Source organism: Nanorana parkeri, unplaced genomic scaffold (assembly GCF_000935625.1).
Source record: "Nanorana parkeri isolate BGI_ZX_2015 unplaced genomic scaffold, ASM93562v1 scaffold412, whole genome shotgun sequence".
Taxonomy (NCBI): Eukaryota; Metazoa; Chordata; class Amphibia; order Anura; family Dicroglossidae; genus Nanorana; species Nanorana parkeri.
In genome coordinates, this window is record NW_017306680.1 from 558,671 (window position 1) to 565,633 (window position 6,963).

General features: G+C 41.7%; 1 protein-coding gene across 1 annotated transcript in view; it reads right to left on the minus strand.

The window, feature by feature from the left end:
- The window catches only part of LOC108789634 (excitatory amino acid transporter 1-like), a 72,330-nt gene extending 67,003 nt beyond the window's left edge, over positions 1–5,327 (minus strand). The window contains exon 1 of the mRNA XM_018559702.1: positions 5,248–5,327. The gene's annotated coding sequence lies outside the window, so the exon portion shown is untranslated. The remainder of the gene's footprint in view (positions 1–5,247) is intronic.
- Between the last annotated feature and the right edge of the window lie 1,636 nt (positions 5,328–6,963).

Consider the following 6,963-nt stretch of genomic DNA (forward strand, 5'->3'; position numbering starts at 1 on the left):
TCGCGCGCCCGCACAGTAGATGCGGCCGCACGCTGCCCATACACCTGCCGATTGGTACATTATTATCGTACGATAATCGGCAGGTGTATGGGCACCTTTACATTTTGAAAGCTTACCTGATCAAACTGAAGAGAGAAGCTAATTGGTTACTATGGGCAACTGCTCCAGATTCTGTCTGCTCCAGTTTTGATAAATCCCCCCGAATGACTGTAAGTGCTTGAGCAAAAATATAAAGAAAAACCTTGCTAGGCAATGTATATTTGTTTGATCTGGATTAATTATTTAAAAAAAGGTTTGAGGGTTTAAAGGAGAACTATGGGGTTAGGGCGGACACAAACTAGCGTCCTCCCATCACCCTAAGCTCAGTATACCGCGAGCTACAGCTCACGGTATACTGAGGCGGCGCAGCTGAAACGGATCCCAACAATTATGTCCGGATCCGCCCAGCTGCGTGTGTGACAGCTGGCTCTGCCAATCTAGAGGCAGAGCCAGCTGTACCTGCCCCCTCCCCCATCCATTCCGCCAGTCAGCGCTGGAAAATTGGAGCGGGGAGGGGGGAATCCAGCCCCTCCCCTGTCATGGCTCTCTGCCGTGACAAGATCGAGAAGTGAGTATGTGTTCACTCACTTCCCGATCTACTGAGCCGACCTGTGACAGTTTCATTGTCACAGGTCGGCTAGAACTATGAGGATGAGCGAAAAGCACTCACTCATAGTTCTCCTTTAATACTAATTTAAATATATATAACTTTCTGTCCGATTAACGTATTAAGTAATATTTATTTTTCTAAAACATTTCTTATAAAAGAAAAAAAAAAAAAGTATACAAAACCCATCTGGTCCACATTTAATTTCAACTTTCTATTAATCAGTTTGGTATGACAAACAACAACTGTGCAGTTCTGCCAACGTTTGAAGCCATCAAGCAACATAAAATCCCCATCGACCATGAACATAGCATTGCATGCATCTCACATCAGCTTTTGTTAACCACTTCAGTTAAAATCTATTTACCCTTTAAGAACAACACATATGGGCTCATTTAATAGCATTGTCCAAACAGCAGAGATATGTAGTCTCTTGCAGCATGCAATCACTAATCAGCTTTTATCAGCATGGCTCTGTTGCCTGCGGCAGTGGATAGGAAGCCAGGCTGTACCAAGTGAAAATATTTGACAAGCTGCTGTTCATATGTACTGGCAAAACTGCAGGCTGCGCTAGAGACAAATTATATATAGGCGATAAGATCACAAAATTACATATTTTTCTGCTTTTAATAATTAATGTGCATTGCGGTCAAAACTGAACATTAAACCTTTAGATAGAGGGAGCAAAGCTTGTCTGCTATGATATAAAGTTTTCCATCCAGACATTGGTGTAGTTTAACAGTTCACCCTAATACCTTTACTTGGTAACCTAGTGATCTGGGAACCTCAGTTTCTGATGCAGGAGAGGAGTTCCCAAAATATATAAACTGCACACACCAATCATATTCATACCTGCCTTGGAAATTTGATTGCAATTGATGACACAGGAAGCAGAGACAGATATAAAGTTACAAAGCACAGGCATCAGAAAGCAAACTCCTAGTGATCGTGTAGGGTACTTAAAAAAATCTGAACTGAAATCTGGTCGCAGTCTACCACTCAGATTAAAATGTGTGTATAGGCATTTTTTTACATTTTGGATAGAGTTAAGAAAGGTTAAAATGTATGTATAGCCAAAACTTTTTTTTTTAGTTTTCGATTGAGTGGGTTTAAACCCTTGGCAGGTTTTTTTTGCTGTCTGTGTACCATTTAATGCAACAGAACATTAGCATAAATCTCTCAATTAAGGGGGGTTCCCCTCTTATTCAGTTGTCCCTGGAACAAGTGTCCCCATTAGAATATGTTCTTTCTGGGTGGTAATGGTCACCAATACAAATACAGAGATTAATCTTTCCACCTGGGACTCTGACAGCAATACAAACTTCACTACTCTATGAAAAGCATATAAATAAAGTTGGGTATACACGTGTCTTTTTTTTCCATTTAACCTGCAGGCTGAATGAAAAGAAACTGAAGCTTGGCCCAGTGGGAGATTCCTCCATCCACACAGTTTAGCGTAGATGGAGGAATCTTTTGCACTTTTTCCATCTGACCATAGAACATCTGCAGATAATCTATAGGTGTATGGCCAGCTTTAGTAGGAGGAAATCTCTAGGTAAGTTAGGGTAATTCCTACCTATGGTTCAGGGTTAGGGCTCATCTGCATGTGTGTATGTTGACGCACCTGTTTTCATGTATTAATCTGAATTTCTTTGGGGCAGCCTATTCAAATTGAATGGACTGTCAACACAGGAAAAATGCACCTGCACTCTTTATAGCCAACACAGCGCACCACATCATCTGTGCATTGTGGTGTGCTATGACTCAGATGTGTTTTGACTTGCTGTACATGTGGATTGGTTTTTAAATGCCCAAATTAATAGACGGGCACCACAACACAATAGTATGAATGCAGCCTTACAAAAAATTTTTTTTGAATTTACAGTGCAGCTAATGTGAATGGTGCACACCAGGTCTTGATAGGAAATCACTGATAAAATCAATAATTCACCTGTAAGCGGTGAACAATTATTGCCAGCAAGTGTAAAGGTGGCCATACACTGTACAACCATCGCAAGACCATGGATTTCCCACGGTTCTCGTACGAGAATCGAGCAGTGTATGGGCACCTTAAAGGTGCCCATACACCTTACAACCATCGCAAGACTTTTGTCTTGCGATGGTTGTAAGGTAATTAAAAAAACGTACGATCTGCCCATCTTGGACAGGCAGATCGTACTAGCGATCATCGAAAGCCCGCCCCGCTGAGGTGCCGGTGTTTCCGATGACTGCTATGCTGAACGGTCAGTGTGAGCTTGCGCACACCGGCCCGTTCGGCATTTGTCTCCCGAGCATGCCACAAACCCGCCGACTATCGTACATGCTCGTTAGACAAAAGACGTGCGACCGTACAGTAGAAACGGTCGCACGTCTTCCATACACCTTGCGATTATCGTACGATAGTCGCAAGGTGTATGGGCACCTTTAAATTGACCACGTTCTAAATACAGTAAATGCTAATTAGCCCAGGATTTCCTACTAAAGAACAGGCAAAAATGTTTGAGTGAATTCTGATTGTGTTCTATACATGTAGCATTTTATACAAATGATCATTTACCACTTTATAAACATGCCCCTGGGCTTTATTTACTGGAATAGAAAGTCACAAGTCTTCTCCTCCAAAACCTTCTGCCCATTTATAAAGCGTATATATACTCAAAACCAAAAATGTAATATATTGCATTGCGACTTAGCAGTCCTTAGATAAGATGACTGCATTCAGTTTTTTTTAGCTTTTTCCCCATTATTTCCATCTGATTATCCTGTGAATAACACACGTCTTGTCCCTGGGTGGCTACCCCCACTGACTCCACCAGATTTATGGAGGGGGCCATGGTTGTCACCCATGCTGGACTTCAAACATATCTTCCTCTCATTTCATGGGGAGTGGGGAGATTAGTTTTTTTACAGAAGGAATATAGCATTGTTTTATGCTAATCTGAAGCTAGCTCGCATTTCATCTGACTCCTGCTAAATTGGCTGACATGTGAGCTACGGTTGGCCCTGGCCGCACCATCCAGCTTGACAAAAGTAAATTATTCAATTGATTTCTGATGAAAAAGCTGCATGGAGAATTACTGGCCAAACAGAGCTTATACCCAGTCATATTCAGACACTATTTGGGTATTCTCACAGCCGTGGCCACTGTCAGAATACAATAGCCCGACAGAGGAGACTCTTGCTGTTTAGCATGGATGGAGGAATCTGTTAGAATTCTTTCATGGAGCCCATAGGCTAAACGGAAGAAATCTAAGCATATATGGGCCAGCTTTCTAGTTCATCTTACAAGAAGGTACAAGGGCACTGCATTTCTGGCAAAAACAACAGGCAAGCAACAGGTATTTTCTGTACTTGCTGAAAATGTTCTTGTGCCTGAGAAATGAAAACTAATGCAACCACCACATCTAAGGGCTGGTAAGCTGCAATACATTTCATTTTTGTTTTTGAGTTAAGATATCCTTTAAAGAAGAACTCTGGACAAAACTTTTATCAACCCTTGCAGTGGGGCTACACTCACACAAGGGTTAACTGCTCTTTTTTGTTTTGGTGCTAAAATAAAAAAAGTTATACTCACTCAAACCTCCTTACAGCCCCACTCCATTGCATCGGTGTAAGGATCCTTGAGTCATCACATCCAATACACTGTGTATAGGATGTGAGAATGCTAAGGGACATACCATCTCTGCAGTATAGGAGGATTCAGGCTGGAGGGAGCACTGTCTCAGCCAGCCGGCTTTGAGGATCAGGTGAGTATAACTTTGTTATTTTCCTCCCTAGACCAAAAAAAAGCAGTTAACCCTTGCAATACAAGTTTTTAACAAATGTTTTGACCATAGTTCTTTTTTAACCATGGTAGCAGCAAATAGCATGACAGTATATTATAGTGTGTATACGGGTAGATATTGCAAAACATATCTACATTATTCTTCCATCTGCTCCATCAGGTCAACAGGTTTCTAAATAACATAAACATTCAGGTAAATGTTAAATTATAAGCGAGTAACAGTCTTGTAAAATGTTTTACAGTTATAGCGCTCTCATTATCTTCTTTCAAACTAATAAAGTTATCAGACAGGATATAAACCACATCAACAATGCACATGTATTCAGGAATATGCCTCTCACATCAGCTACCTAGCTTACGGATTACCCACACATTAATTCAATAACACTGTACTATTGCATCCAATCAGTATTCAATTCCCATCAGCCTGCCCACACATTACTATTCTTTGCACAGTGTTATTAAATATATCCAATATGCAGGAAATATACTTACAGAGAGATAATGCATGCAATGATCACTATATATGTAACACACAGACAGCAAATTAATGGAGCAAATTAAATATTATGCAACAAATCCATAATATTTAATTAAGCACACATAACATATTCAAGATAAGTAGTCCTGAATCTCTGAGCGCATGGCTATTGGTAGCCAAATGTATGTTGCTGATAAAGTTTAAAAACGTCATCACCTTGACTTTTTTCAGAGACCAAAACCTCCGCTGTGCATCTTTGTATATAAATTCCTGTAAAAGCACCAAATGAAGGAAATGCCTTTTAAAGAGAGGAAAAAAATGCAGCTGCATACTTACTTTGTAAGTGGAACACTGACCATATGGATTGAGAAAAAGGAAGAGAACTGTAGCTGGAAGCAAAAGGGTGGAGGAGTGTGGCAGTGGGTGGGAAGTAACCCTTTTACCGCCAAATGTATCTGAACTACTTTGCATATTAGTGTGTGTAATCTAGTTTCCTTGCAATGTTTTCCCTGCAGCATACACTCCTTAGGTCTCTCTGCTCCAGTGGAGGGCTGACAAAACAGCTCATAGCATGTCCCTTTTTGGAGCACTCTGTTCCAATATATAAAATGCAGCTTTTGTGCTGGTCCATCCCATGCCAGAAGTCTGCCAAGCAGGTCGTGCTGGTGTTCCTGATTAATGACAGCAACATGACAACTGTAAGAAGGCAGCTGGGCAGCTGCTCATCTTGGCTTAGCATGCATATAGGATGATTAAGTTGGTTATACTGTACATGTAAAGAAAGATCAAACTGCCTGACCAGGCTTAAAAGGTCAGCCTGTTCAAAAGTGCTATTTTAGCTATGGGTTTAAGTTTGGTGGGCTGAGGAAGCCCCTGGCTTCTTATAGGTTTTGAATACTCCAACAAAAAGATATTCTTACAATAAATTCTGACCAACTTTCCTGTTCATCTGGGAGCTTTGGCTGTTGGTAGCCACCTTTACATGTTTCAGATCCTTCTGATGATTCTAAGGATGTGCGGGGGGCGTTGTGCACACACAGTTCACCTGATTTTGCCCAAGCCTGTGCAAAAATGTCACTAGCAGCCCCCCTTCCCCATCCCAATCAGTTGCAATAGGGGCATTTCTCTCTCCTGTGTGACATTTAGCTGCAGGGTGGGGAAAGCTCAGGCCGCAGTTTTGTGAAAAAGGCCCCTGCTCATCACTAGTCGCAATTAGTAGTAGCGTTGTCAGCCTGCTAAGTGTGTGTTTTCAGTTGGCTGTTGGGCTGCCTACATGCACAGACCTGATATGCAGCCTGACAACCAACTGAAGACGCTCGCAACAGCAGGTTAGCAACCCTGCTGCTACTTGCGTGGCAGTGATTAGCATTGTCAACCTGCAACAAGAAATGCTGTTGCTGGCAAGATCTCCAAGATTTGGGGATTACACTCATTTTAACAAGAGGATGTTAGGTGCAAATAAGCAAGGAGCTGTCTGACTGAAACAGTGTCCTTGTTATAATTCTTAAAGGGTTATTAAACCCTCAGCGATTTGCGCATATATCTACTGCTAGCAAGCAGTAGATATGTGCAAAAAAATAACCCAAAAACTTTTCAAGCAGGTTAGCACTTACCTGTGTATTTGCATACGCTCCGGCCGGAACATAAGAGTCTCGGGCACCCGCAAAGGATCTTGAAGCGGGCGGATGCGCAGTTCAGATCTTCAGCCGGGAGACGAGGAGAGACACAAGGTAAGTCTATGAAGCAGCGTGCACCCGGAAGTGCCAGCTAGCACAGAGGAGTCAGCACTGGACCGGAGACCCGCAGCAGCGCTGGAGGGACTGCTGAAAACTAGAGTAAAGAAGAAGATGATCGGATCAAAAGGCATTATTTAAGGTAAGTCCTTATACTAACATGGGCGGGGGCAGGGGATGATCCTTTAATGTCACTTTAAGACTAAAGATATTTAAACTCTGGGAAACATGATTTAACTTTTGTTACAATAATATATTTTTTGTCAGCTAATATATTAAAGTAGGTCTCCCTTTAAAATTTAACTGTACGGTTTTCTCT